Raw genomic sequence first — 14,112 nt, forward strand, 5'->3', positions numbered from 1 at the left:
TACATATCAATGTCCTGGGTGGTAGTGCTCTCATTATCATCATAAATTTTAACAAGCACTTTTTCTAAATCAGAATTTTTCAAGGCTCCAAAGATTTAAATCAATTCCTTAGTCAGACTAGATACCAATTCCTCTTCTTCTATCAAGCAGTCCATGAAATTTAGCTCATGGATCTCATTATTATCAATGGCCTACTTACATAGATTAAAAATATTTAGCTCTAGAGTCATGTTACCAAAAGACAAGTTCGTCATTCCTTCCTGCAATTTATGATTGCATTTGAAGTTGCTAGGAATGGGCGGCCTAAAATGATGGGAACTTGAGCACTAGCGTTTACACATGGTTCAGTGTCTAGTACAATAAAATCCATGGGGAAGTAGAATTTCTCCGCTTGGACTAACACGTCCTTTAAAATTCTCTTTGGTACCTTAATGGAGCGGTCAGCGAGTTAGAGTGTAATCATGGTTGGTTTAAGCTCACCTAACCCTATTTGTTAATAAACCAAATAAGGTGCTAAGTTGACATTTGCACCCAAATCTAGCAAAGCATGCTCAATTTGGAAATTCCCAATAATACAAGGAATAGTGGGACTTCTCGGGTCTTCGTATTTGGGTACGGCCCTTTGTTGAATGATAGCGCTCATTTTCTCAGTAAGGAAAGCTTTTTTGTGCACATTTAATTTCTTCTTTATAGTGCACAAGTTCTTAAGATATTTAGCATATGATGGAATTTATCTAATGGCATCATGCAGAGGAATATTGACAGTAACCTTTTGGAGCACATCCAACACCTCTTGATATTTCATGGGGACAGTCGGATTCCGAAGTATAGATGGGAACGGAACTGGAGGCTCATATGAATTAGTCTCTTTATCCTTTTGTTGTTACGGGTCTTGAACCATAGCCGGTTCATCATTCTCTTGAGACAGTGGTTCATCCTCCGGTATTTCTACCGGTTGCATTATCTTGTTATCGACCTCTTTCCTACTTCTCAAGGTAATGATGGTCTTAGCTTGTTCATGATGTAGCACACTTGGATTTGAGTCTCCAATAAAATGTGTTAGGGTTTGGCACAGGTTAAGAAGGAAGGGTGTCTTTTTCCCTAGCATTTAGTTGATTCCCAATCCTAGCCATGGCCATCTTTAATTCCTGATTCAATTGGATTAGAGACTGATTCATTTGAGCTTAAAAGTTTATGAATGCGGTCAATGCATCCTCCATAGATGATCGCTTTGGTGGGGGCACATATGGTGCATTGTTAGGTGTTCCAAAGAAGTTGTTTTATTGAGGCATTTGAGGTGTATTGGGCACATTAATTTGTGGTTCATTACCCCAACTAAGATTAGGATGGTTACGCCAATTTGGATTATACGTGTTTCTCATTAGTTGCATAACTGACCTTTGGTAATTATTTATAACAATTGCTTGCTCATGCTCATGCGTGATATTTTGTACAACTGAGATTATTAGAAAATCCTTTGTGTCATGGTCTGTACCACCACAAATGCTACAAAAATTACTTATCGAAGTGTTTGCTTTAACCATATCAACCTTCCTAATTTCCAAGGCTTCGACCTTTCTAGCCAATACAACGAATTTTGCAGTAAGGTCGTCTTCCTCTATTAGGACATACATCCTCGCTTTCTCTTTAAGAATGGGTCTAGTTTGGTCTGGTTTAGTAGAGACATCCCATGTTTGTATATTCTTTGCTAACATATCTAAAAAAATCTCAGGCCTCATTATGATTCTTGTCAAGAAAGGTTCCACCACACATCATCTCTATGAACTGACGGATATCCATGGTGAGCCCCTTTTGGAACTCATCAATCACGTGCCATAGTTCATATCTATGATGTGGACAAGTAAGTAGAAGGTCTTTGAAGTGCTCCCAAGCTTGAAAAAATAGTTCATTCCCCTTTTAGGAGAATGACATGATTTCCTATTTAAGCGCATTTGTTTTGTTCTTAGGAAAGAATTTTTTCGAAAATTCTCTACTTAAGGCTTGCCATGTAGTGATGGTATTATGTCTTAGAGAGTTGAGTCATGCTTTGGCCCGATCCTTTAAAGAAAATGAGAATAATCTAAGCTTAAGTGCATCCCTATTGCCGTTGTTTACTTGTAATGTTGCAATTACTTCCTCAAAGTCCTTGAGGTGCAAGTAAGGGTTTTCAGAATCCAAGCCATGAAATTTAGGAATCAATTGAATCACACCTGGTTTAAAATCAATGTTCCCTGTGTGAGTAGGGAACACTATGCAAGATGGTAAAGTTGATCTCCCAGGGTGTAGATGTTCATGTAAAGTCCGTGGTTGGTTTAACACATACCTATGAACTTCATTTTTATACTCAAGAGGAGAATTAGGTTGATTTTCTCTGTTTCGATTTATAATTGGATCTGGTAAATTTGGATTTGGATTATCAACTGGGTCTGCCATGGAATTCAAGTGATGTTGAGTGCCTCTTCTAAATGAATGATCAAGCCTGGAACTAGTCCGCCTTTTGAGGAGAGTCGGTAGGGCGGACCATGAGAGTTCAATCCACAAAGCAAAAATAAATCAACAACCCAGGCGGCAGGGTCAACCATGAGGGTTCAGTCCACAAAGCAAAATAAATCAACAACCCAGGCAGCAGGGCCGACCATGAGGGTTCAAACCAAAAGGTAAAAATAAAAAAACAACCCAAGCAGTAGGGCCAACCATGAGGGTTCAAACCACAAAATAAAAATAAAAAATAAATCACTAAAAGTAAAATTAATGCAAAAATTAAACTATACTGATCCGGAAAATAGATTTAGCGGATGATCTTTGTGGTCAAACAGCAACTGTAGGATAACCATAGCACTTGGGTGATAAAATTCCAAGCAGGGCAACCTTATGTTATAGTTAGTGCTTGAAAGACCCAACTGAATTTACTTTCAAATAAAAATAGAAAATCTATAGAAAATTTGAAGGGTTTAGAAGAGAACTTACCTTAGCTATCTTGCACAGATCTAATCTATCTCAGTCTCTCCCCGATAATGGCACTAAAAACTTGATTGCTTACCTCCAAGTGCAGAGGTTCGTAAGTAGTATTCCATGGATACAGGGTCGATCCCACAGGGAGATAAATTGCGAGAAGGAGAAAATCAAATGCAAAACAAACTAAGTAATAAAAACTAAACTGATGATTTGATTTTAGGATTTTTGAATAGATGTAATTCAACTGAATTAAAATAACACACATGCTTCAAAGTTCCACACATAGGTTAATGTTCCAAAATCATGATGACTTAGATAACACAACTAAGATCCGAGCACTATGATCGACCTAATCGGAAAATAAAACAATTTAGACGTTTTAAATAAATGATATAAAAGATTAGAAAATCATGAATTTGTACCATTGATATTTATTCTCAAGCGCCAGTGATTTTAAGAATTCAATGGCAATGAGATAATGAATATCAAAGAAATATAGCAGGTTGAGAACCTCCCTATCTAGGAAATCTAATTGATCTAGGATAAGCCTATCCATCAATGTGGATCTCATATGATGGAAACTATAGATCTCACATTAAGATAAAAAATTAAACCTAAACAATAGATAACATGCATACACCATTCTTCTGATCATCATTAAAACAACCAATCATCATAACTTAAAGAATTATTAAACCCATGTGCTTCCCTTCTAGCTTGGGCTAGAGGAAACTAGAAAAACATAACTAGAATAGAAAAAGAAAGTAATAAGAAAGAAATAAATGCAAATAAAAAAGATCTAAAAGAAAAAAATAATTTATAAAACTTAAATAAAATTAAAAACTCTTTAAAAAACTCTAAATCTTGCTCTTGAATGTTTTGAATGATGCTTAGGAATGCCCTGTGAAGCTCTATTTATAAGTTGGGAACTCCAATTTTTGTACAAAGTTGAAAAACTCTAGAAACCTCCTAAAATCTATGTAGTTTTCCAAAATAGACTTCACACTGCACAGTTTGTTTAAAAAAGATTTTACGCTGCACAGTTTTCCAAAATAGACTTCCGAGCTCTGGAATACACTTTTTCAGGATGATTTCAAGATTCTTCACTTCAAATCTTCAATTCTCTTCATTCCTTAATTGGTTTTCTTGGATCTTTGACATGTGAATTCTCAATCTTGGTCTCCTAAGATCCATCCATTGCCTTGGTAATTCTTGAGAATCAAATTCATGTTTTTAGCACCCTTTTTCAATCCAAGCTCTTAAATTCACCATGCAACACATACATGAATAAAATAGAACATTAAGCTGATTCATGTTCATAAACCAAGATATAAATGGAAAAAATTATGCATTATTTGAGTCTTAACAAAGGGCACTACTTTCCAAGTTTATTCTAATGTTAGTACCGATCTAACGTGAAAGGGTTGTGATTAGTTACCCATAATGTCGCAGAAAGCATAGAGATAATTGCAATATTTTTCTCAAACCCTCATGATATGTGTGAGTTATCTCTTTCTAAACAATTAACTGACATTGTGAGGCACTTTGACATCCACCTGAGCCCGTAGACTTCAGTAGCATGTCTCTCGGAATTGACAGTTCTGCCCACCTTAGTTAATAGGGTGGTTGAGGCACAACAAGCAGATCTATGGCTGCAGGCCCATGTGGTGAAAGCATTGAAAGGTGGTAGGTCCGAGTGGCAAGTCGGTGTTGATGACGATTTCCAATTCCAAGGAAGGTTGTGTTCCAGATGTAGCCGAACTGAAGCAAGAAATTTTAGACGAGACATAGCACTCCAAGTTTATGATCCACTAGGGCATAATAAAGATGGATTATGATATATGTAGGCAGCATTGGTGGAACAACACAAAGATGGAGATCGCCGCATATGTATCCAGGTGTCTTATATGCCAACAAGTGAAGGCAAAGCACCAAAGGCAAGCAAGAGAGCTTCAGCCATTGCTGATTGTTGAATGGAAGTAGGAGCACATGACCATGGACTTGTGGGGTTGTCGCAGACTCGTTATAGTCATGATGCATTATGGGTTATTGTCAACTGAGTGACTAAATCCGCACATTTCCTCATTATCTATGCTACCTACTCGCTAGATGAGTTGAACCGATTGTATATCAAGGTTGTGGTGAGGCTACATTGAGTTCCAATGTCCATTGTATCAAATCGAGACTCCAGATACATGTCTCATTCCTGGAGGAGCTTTTAAAAGGCATTGAGAACTTCGCTCAACTTCAACACTATCTTTCATCCTCAGACAAATGGGTAGACCAAGCGGGTAAATCAGATTCTTGAAGACATGTCGCATGCTTATGTTTCAGACTTTAAGGGGAGCTGTTAGAGTTGTACACGAGTTGAGTTCGAGTCGAGCTATACCAAGCTTAGTTGAGATCGACCCCACCATGACCCAAGCTTGAGCTTAGCTTGACTCGGTCTTTGAGCTCATCCCTCTAGCTCACCTAAGCTAGCTAGTTCGAGTCAAGTCGAGCTGGGATCGAGTCGAGTCGAGTGAGCTATTTGAGCCGAGTTAAGTCAAGTCGAGTTATATGATTTGTTTAATATTATTTTATAAATTATTATAAAATAATTAAAATGATAAAAATCAAGGTTTTTAGAACTTAGTCAAGTGCAATGGTAGTGCATAACAAGTTATTACAAGCTACCAAATAACAATATGAGAATGTTACTAGAAAACCATAAACTCACTCAAAATTCATCAACATCTTTTTAATATGGTCCATATGAGGAACGCCTTCCCGGCCAGCGGATAAGAGAGTTATCACATTCATTTGAACTAGATCCATCAGCATCACTTTTGTCATCCCATCCACTTGATGCGTTTTTTGTTTCATCGACGACAGGAAATATGTTTGCAGCTCCAGAGGTATTATCTTCTCCTAGGTAATTGTTTACTTCTGCTAAATCAGAATGTGGTGAAACTTCACCATCATGTTCCTATATAGATTTAGCTAACTTTTTCAATCCTTCATTATGAGCTGATTTATAATGAGTTCCCAACATCTTATTGAATGAGGAGAGACTGGAGAGAAAATTTGATGTTTCATGGCTCTTTTTTATTTCCATGCTCAGCCTTGCCTCGGCGTCATGTTGTCTTAGAGAATATCAATATCTAGATACCTCCACATCTTCCCTACTTATCTTCAAGGCAAGTTTCAGTTCTTCTCTTCTAAAGCTTTTAATCTGGCATTTTCCTCTTCTTCTTTCTTACTAATTTGTTGCACTCTTTCTATTTCTGAATCTTCATCTATTATAATAGACTTGTTATGATATTTTTGTGGCTAGTTGAATTTAGTGTGGAGAGAAGTGGGATTTTTATTATTTAAGTCCAAGAAAGAGACTGAAATAGAATTTGTACTTCCCGCGAGACATTAGGACATGGTTTTGCATCTCCTCCTCGACCAGATAAGTGTATTCTTAGCCGATTTGTTTTGTTCACGAATTTGTCTACACACGAACGTCATTTAATCTTCATTCTTCCAGATGTTGGGGAGTAGACTTGGGTATCGTAATCCCAAATGTCAGCGGATGGGTCATTATATGATATTTTTGCACAAGGACTTTTGTTAATAGAGAATAACATTTTTAGGTGAAGTCATGAAGCCAATATAATTTACAAGAAATAAATTATAGTAAGTTCAAATTTTCAATATCCATGTTAAGTACTCTACTCCAAATATAATAGAAATTAAAGTATTATAGAACAAATAATAAGATCAAGATGTGAAAAAAAAAAATTAAAAAAAAACATTTAAACTTTAAACATATGAATGTGCGGTGTTAGTCTCGTCTAGACTCTTGGTCTCGTCTTCTTCATCATTCTCTTCATCAAATCAATTGCTACCCTAAATTGGACGCAACCAATCTTGTGTATAAACGAGCACTTCAATTGTTTCAGGTGCAAGAGAGCTTCTATACTTGTTCGCCACCCTACTACTAGTGCTAAATGCAGACTATGATGCCACTATTATTGTAGGAATTGATAAAATATCTCTAGCCATCAATGATAGTGTAGGGTATTTTCCTTCTTGAGCTTTACTCTTCTACCAATATAAAACGTTAAAGTCTTGGTTGGAGACCTTCGCGACTATTCCCTGAGATGTACATCTAATTCTGACTCGTTTGTTTGCTGACTCGCTTCATCTTATTCTAAGGCTGAGAAGTACTCATCGAGAAATTTGTCATTACCTACGGATATACTAGAGCCACATTCATGCATAAGTTGTGTCCTGACTTCTGGTAGAATTACCCACATAAGAAAAGTACGATCCTTCAATCGCCTCATGAACACTAGATGTTTCAACTGTTACCTTGTCAAACAAATAAATCTTCTTATAAACATAACTAACCAGTCTCATTTTGCAACGAGGATCAAGTACAATAGATAAAGCCATCAATAGGTGACATTCGCTCCAGTACTTTTCGAATTTCACTTGCATGCTTAGCGTCATATTCTGAATATAATTTGTATATGTTGTGACACTTCTCTGAAGAGCATCCTTAATCTTTCAAAACTTTAAAAGAAACAGATTTATCGTCGGATATTTATTTCTGAAAAATAACTCCATGCAGTCGTAATAAATTAGAAGAAAACTACAAACATCTTAAACTCTTTTCCAATCATCTTCATTAGGTAACCAAGCATATGCTTTATCACAAATCAAAAATTTTGGGAATGCAATTTTCAACTCAACTGCCGCATTCAACATTTCATATGTTGAATTCCAATGGGTGCACATATCTAACTTCAATATTTTTTTGTGTTCCAACATTTAAATGTTGGAGTATGTCATTCTAGATATTAAGTCTTGATGATGACTCCCTTATATACTCAACGATATCTCTTATGTTCTCAATCATTTTATCAATTATTTTTAGTCCCTCTCGTACAATTAGATTTAGAATATGAACACAACGTCTGACCTGAAAAAAATTTCCCCCAAAATAAGGATTCCCTACTGTTTTGAATTGGCTCCACAAAAAAATCACAACATCATTTGTAGATGCAATATATAGCATGATTGAAGATATCCTACTTTCGATGCCCCACTTCTGAAGACAATTGTATATGCAGTCTGAAATAACCAAACCAGTATGAGGGGAGAAAGGTGATGAAAGTTTAAAATTATCTTACGTAGATTCCAATCTACATCCACATAGTATGCAGTTAGAGACATGTACCCCTTTCTTTGGTTGGACACTGTCCACAAGTCTGAAGTAAGACTTATACGTGAGACTGATGACAGAATAGCTTTCATCTTTGTCTTCTCATTCATATACATCTTCATTCATTCTCTTTTCACCGTGACCCGTGAATACTTCTCAAATTTTGGATTCAAATATCCATTGTATTCACTAAAAACTCTGCTCTCTATAAATTTAAATGGTTTCTCCTCAATGATAACTATTCTTGCAAACCACTTTTTCAATTTGTCTTTTTTAAATTTATGGGTGATGAGAGCAACTTGCATGTCGAAGTCACTTCCTCCAAATAAGGCAGATGAGAGAAATTGTTGGCCTGAACACAGGATTTTTGGGCTCTTAGCACAATTAATACTGTGTCTACGATAATGTGAAGTTGATCCCTCAGAATACTTTACGAATGTTGACTTGCAATGCTTACATCTAACCTTAATAACACGGTTTGAACCTTCTTTTACCTCAACCTCTTCAAAATCGTCCCAAACTACTAATCTTTTTTTTTCTTTATTAAACATATCTGAATTTAAGTTTCTCTCATCCCATTCAACATTAACAACTAGAGAGGATGTGGTAGATGCACCAGCACCAAGGGTAGTAGGGACATCCTCACTAGCCATATTTAAATATGAAAATAAGAAAACACATGTAAGATATTTGAAGTTGGAATGTATGATTGTAATATGTGATTTGTAAGTAGGCATTTTCTAATGTCTCCTAAATTTTAATTTCACTTTTATCCCATTCAGTAATATATCATGTATTCTACTCACACCATTTACATGTGAGTCGAAAATTTGGCAGCATCTCCCCATAATTCTCCAAATATATGTAAAAAATCTCTATTATTTTAGTGTCATCACCATTATCTATTATTCACGGAGGGGAGACAGTTAATTAGTTGAGAACCATATATTCGAAAAATTAATTGGGTTGATGCACCGAATCTCAAACTCTATGTAAATTGTGTAAGCAACATCAAGATACATGATATATTACTAAAATTGTCCAACTTCGAAAATTTAAGAATTCATATATATAAAGAATATCAAACCAATAATTGATTTGAATACAATTTATTATATATGAATTCCTAAACGGGTAAGTACATTGGGTAGGTAGATTATTAAATTCATCTATCAAGTATGTCAAGTGTCAAGCAAAGTCACTCTAAAACTAATTAATTTGTGTCTAATTGAAGTATACAACTATAAATCATATATTTAATATATTATTTATAGTTAAATATTTAAATTAAGCATAAATCAAATACAAGTCTATACAAGTTTAGAATTTCTCAAGTAATATCAAATTCAACTATTTAAGTAATCAAGAATCATATCCAAGTAAATTACTTTAATAAAACACAAATCGATTACTTGAAGTCAAGAATCAAATACAAGTCTACACAAGTTTAGTATTTCTCAAGTAATCAAGAATTCAAATTCAATTATTTTTCAAGCAATCAAGAATCATATCCAAATAAATTACTTTCATATCCAAGTAAATCCTATCCAACTATTCAAAATCAACTATTGACGTAATCAAGAATAAATTACGATGCAACCTAACTCTAACCCAACTCGACGTTGACCCAAGTTGATGCAACCCAACCCTGACCCAACCCGACGCTAACTTAACCCGATGTAATCCAACCCTGACCTAACCCGATCAACCCAACCCTGGCCCAACCCAACCCAAACCCTAACCCAACTTGACACTGACCCAACCCAACGTAACCCAACCTGAACCAACCCAACACAACCCAAACCCTGACTCAACCCAACGTTGACCCAACACGACGCAACCTAAACCCTGACCCAAATCTATTGCATCATAGATGGAAAAAAATTAGAAATGTTATTACCTAGCTTAAAGGATTGAGGGAGAGTAGAGAGTAGAGAGAGAGAGAGAGAGAGAGAGAGAGAGGTGGGATCACTCTCGTTAGTCCGCTCGGCTTATTGGGTGGTGAGGTATGTCGGCCTGCCGCTTGCTTGCACTCGGGTAAGGTAAAACAAAAAGAAAAGAGGGAAAGTGAAGGGTTAGCCAAGTAGGTCAGGTTTATGGTTTTACTTTTTACTTTTTACAAAAACTTTTATATATATATATATATATATATATATATATATATATATATATATATATATATATATATATATATATATATAAAATAAATTTCAAGCGACTCGGGTTTGAGTCGAGTTTGAGCTCTGTTTTAAGTCGAGTCGATTCAAGCTTGACCAAGCTCGAACTCGACTCAATTTTTTTCAAGCTACCATTTTTGGCGCTTGGCCTGACCCGAACCATATTATGAGTCGAGTCGGATCGAGCTCAACTGAGTTGATTTGAGCGAGTTTCTCGAGCTAGTTCGACTCATGTTCAGCTCTAGGAGTTGGGATTATCATCTACCATTGATTGGGTTCGCCTACAACAACAGCTACCAGGCGAGTATTGGCATGGCACCCTAAGAGCTATTATATAGCAAGCCTTACAAATCCCCGAATTACTGGGTGGAGGTTGGCAAGAGAAGTTCGCTTGGGCCAGAGGTGGTGTAGGAGAATTGAGAAAATCACTATCATCAAAGACGGGATCCACACTACTCAAAGTCGGTAAACGAGCTATGCAGATCACCATGGTAAGGACCTAGAATTCATCAAGGGTGACAATGCCTTCTTGAAGGTTTCACCAATGAAGGGTATGATTGTTGAGTGAGAAATATTGTATATTTTCCCTTATTATGCATGATTGTCGACTAAGTGAAGATTTAGAGATTTGGAGGTGATTAATGAAGAATTCAAGTGTTAAATAACCAAGAAAACTAAGTGTAAGACAAAGAAAAGACTAAAAAAATCATAAAATACATCTACAGAAATAACAGACTGTTTGGTCCGACCTGAGATTGATTCGATTCAACCAAATGCGCACAAAATAATCCAACAACAAAATGTGATTTTTAGAGTTAATTCAGCTCGACAATTGAGTGCGACTAAAGTCATGTTCGGTGCCACCGAAGGAAGGTTCGGTGCAACCTGAGGGAGACAAAGACTTTAGATCTATTTTGAAGAAATTTGGCTGCAACTGAAAGATTAATTCAGTGCAACCGAAGTGATGTTCAATGCGACCGAAAGCCATAATTGGTGCGACTAAAGCGTAATAAAAGTGCATAAATTTGAAGTCATGTCCAAGTCGATACAATTTTTTTCTATGTGAATGGGTGATTCTAACTTTCCTAGACATGAATTAGGGTATAAGAGAAAGAGAAATGAGTTGAAGAGTTTCTATGGAGTCCTTCTTTTTCAATATTTCTATTCTTCTTCGATTTTTATGTTTTTCTTTTGAGGTTTACTTCAACAATGTCTTTGATTGGCTAATCTCTTTATATTAGGGCTAAGAGGTGAAGTTTGTAATTATTCTTAATCACTTAGTTTACTTTGATTCAAGTAATGGGTTTGATTGTTGAACAATTCATTGATATTTGGTTTGAATAAAGATTTCTTTTTAGTTTAATTTTGATGTATTATTGACTCAAAGCACATTGGATGCTTAGGAAAGCTAATAGTAATTTCTTACCTATTTTGCAAGGAATTAATTTGTAAAATTCATTAATCTATCATAGATTAAAGGCAAGATAAATGCTTTAAATTCCCTACGATCAATATTTTGATGCTTAATGTAGGAACCAATTCAATTTAAGTTCAAATCTATGTTTGTATATGAATGTTGATTTAACCGTTCAATTATCCAGCTGCATAGGATAGAACTTCGATTCCATTTGAGTTATATGATTGAATCAAGTGAATTAAATATTAAGAATAATAATAAGTGGACCATTGGCGCTCTAGTATTTTATCTATATTAAATTCCTTCTCAATTATATCATTATTCCTTAAATCATATTCTATAAGTAGATTTAGATCTAGTTCTAGTTCTAGTTCTAAAGTATTTCAGAAATCGTACAAATATAAATTCCTGTGGGTACGACCTCAGTCTCACCAGGTTATTACTACATTGCAGCCCTGCACTTGGGGTTTGTTTCTATCAATGATGCGATATAGGAAGAAGGGGAAGCTAGCACATAAGTATATTGAACCATTTGATATCCTCGAGAGAGTCGGCATTGTAGTTTATAGACTCTCTCTACTGCCTCAATTGTCCGGCATCCACAAAGAATGTCACATATCAATGCTAAGGAAGTATAAGCAGGACGTTTCGCATATCATCGATTAGCAATAGCTAGAGGTTTAAGAGGATACATCCTATGTTGAGAAACTTTTCTATATTCTTGATCAGAAGAATAGGTCTTTAGGAAAAAGGTTATACTATTAGAAACAGTCCAATAAAGACCTTTGAGCGAGGACGAGGCATCTTGGGAGCACGAAGCTGAGATTAGAGACAAATACCCTTGCATTTTTCGCATGATAGGTATATTTTAAATTTCAAAGACGAAATTTTTTATTAGGGGGTAGATTGTAATAATCTTGAAATTTAGTTATGCATGCATACCTTTACATATGTTCATTCACCCACTCACCCCTCATTTATAGCTCACCCCTTAACCTTAACCTTGATCAAGCAAGGGTAGGCCTCTCACACCCCAACCACTCCTACCTACCCTCATGGCACCCCCTCTACTATTCCATGCTATCTCCTCTCCATTCCCATCCATATCCCATGTTCTCTCCATCCCTCCCCTCTTACCTCATCACACCTTACGATCCCCTCCCTCCCCTCTCTCGTACCACATCACACATTACCACACTTCTCTCTCTCCATATAAGAGAGGCCACTCCTCCATTATTAGCCCTTCACACGCTCAAGCTTAGAAAAAAAAATAATAATAATAATAAAGAAGAGAGAGAAGAGCCACACTTCAAGCCACCCAAACCATTCATAAAAGGGACACTACACAAGAGGACACAAGTGAGTCCATCTCACTCACTCTTTCCCTTCTTTTCTTTTTTTCTTCTTTTTTATCCTTATCCTCCTTACATGATTTAAGGCAAGAGGTGGCAAGCCGCCTAGGATGGCCTAGTGGACCTAAAACCGTTCACTTAGATGTATGGTGGTGATGCTAAGATGAGCCCACTAGGACATATGGTTAAATTAGTTCAATTGAACAAGTGCGAATGATGCTTGACTTACCTCACTAGAACATATGTTTATGATGCTTAAATTAGTTCACTTGAATATGTGTGAATGGTGCTTGACTTAGTTCACTTGAACATGTTTGATTGGTGCCTTGTGTATGCCTTAATCAAAGTTTGTAATCCTGCTTATGCATGCACCCAAATTTACCCAATTCCTCCACTAACCATGGACATCCATCCATAATCCAATACCCATGAAAATCAATGAGTGGATCATAAGATCTTAACCACCGGATATCCATTAAGTGAAATTAAAAGCTTTTCAAAGGTCAAAATAAAATATCAGTGGTTGAAAGCATTTATTAAAACATTTCAAACCATTTTAGTGTTGGGCTTAGCTAAAAACAGCCCGATGGAATTTGCGATCAACAAGATCTAAGCCATAAAAGTATGCCTAAGCAAACAATTGATCCCTTGTTGGATCATATGAACATTCATCATATCCTTATGCATGCACACAACCACACCAACATATGGATCAACCAAAGTGACCTCGTGAGAAGCGAGAAAGCATATTACACTAGAAACTTGAACTTCTCATATGTTCCCATATTTAAGGATAACTCAAAGTTGCTACATACACAAGACGATTTGGACTGGAGTTGATAGGTCTCCCAATACAAAGACGTGAAGCGATCCTCCAATGTAAGGAACAAGTTCCAATAACAAGATCCAATGCCATTGAACATTTAAAATCCTATATGCGGTAAGGCAAAGGCACTCACTCGTCTTTGAACCTGATAGTTGAGTCTTTCCATCCCAACTCATTATTAGTCCCCT

Source organism: Magnolia sinica, chromosome 17 (genome assembly GCF_029962835.1).
Source record: "Magnolia sinica isolate HGM2019 chromosome 17, MsV1, whole genome shotgun sequence".
In the NCBI taxonomy this organism is placed as follows: domain Eukaryota; kingdom Viridiplantae; phylum Streptophyta; class Magnoliopsida; order Magnoliales; family Magnoliaceae; genus Magnolia; species Magnolia sinica.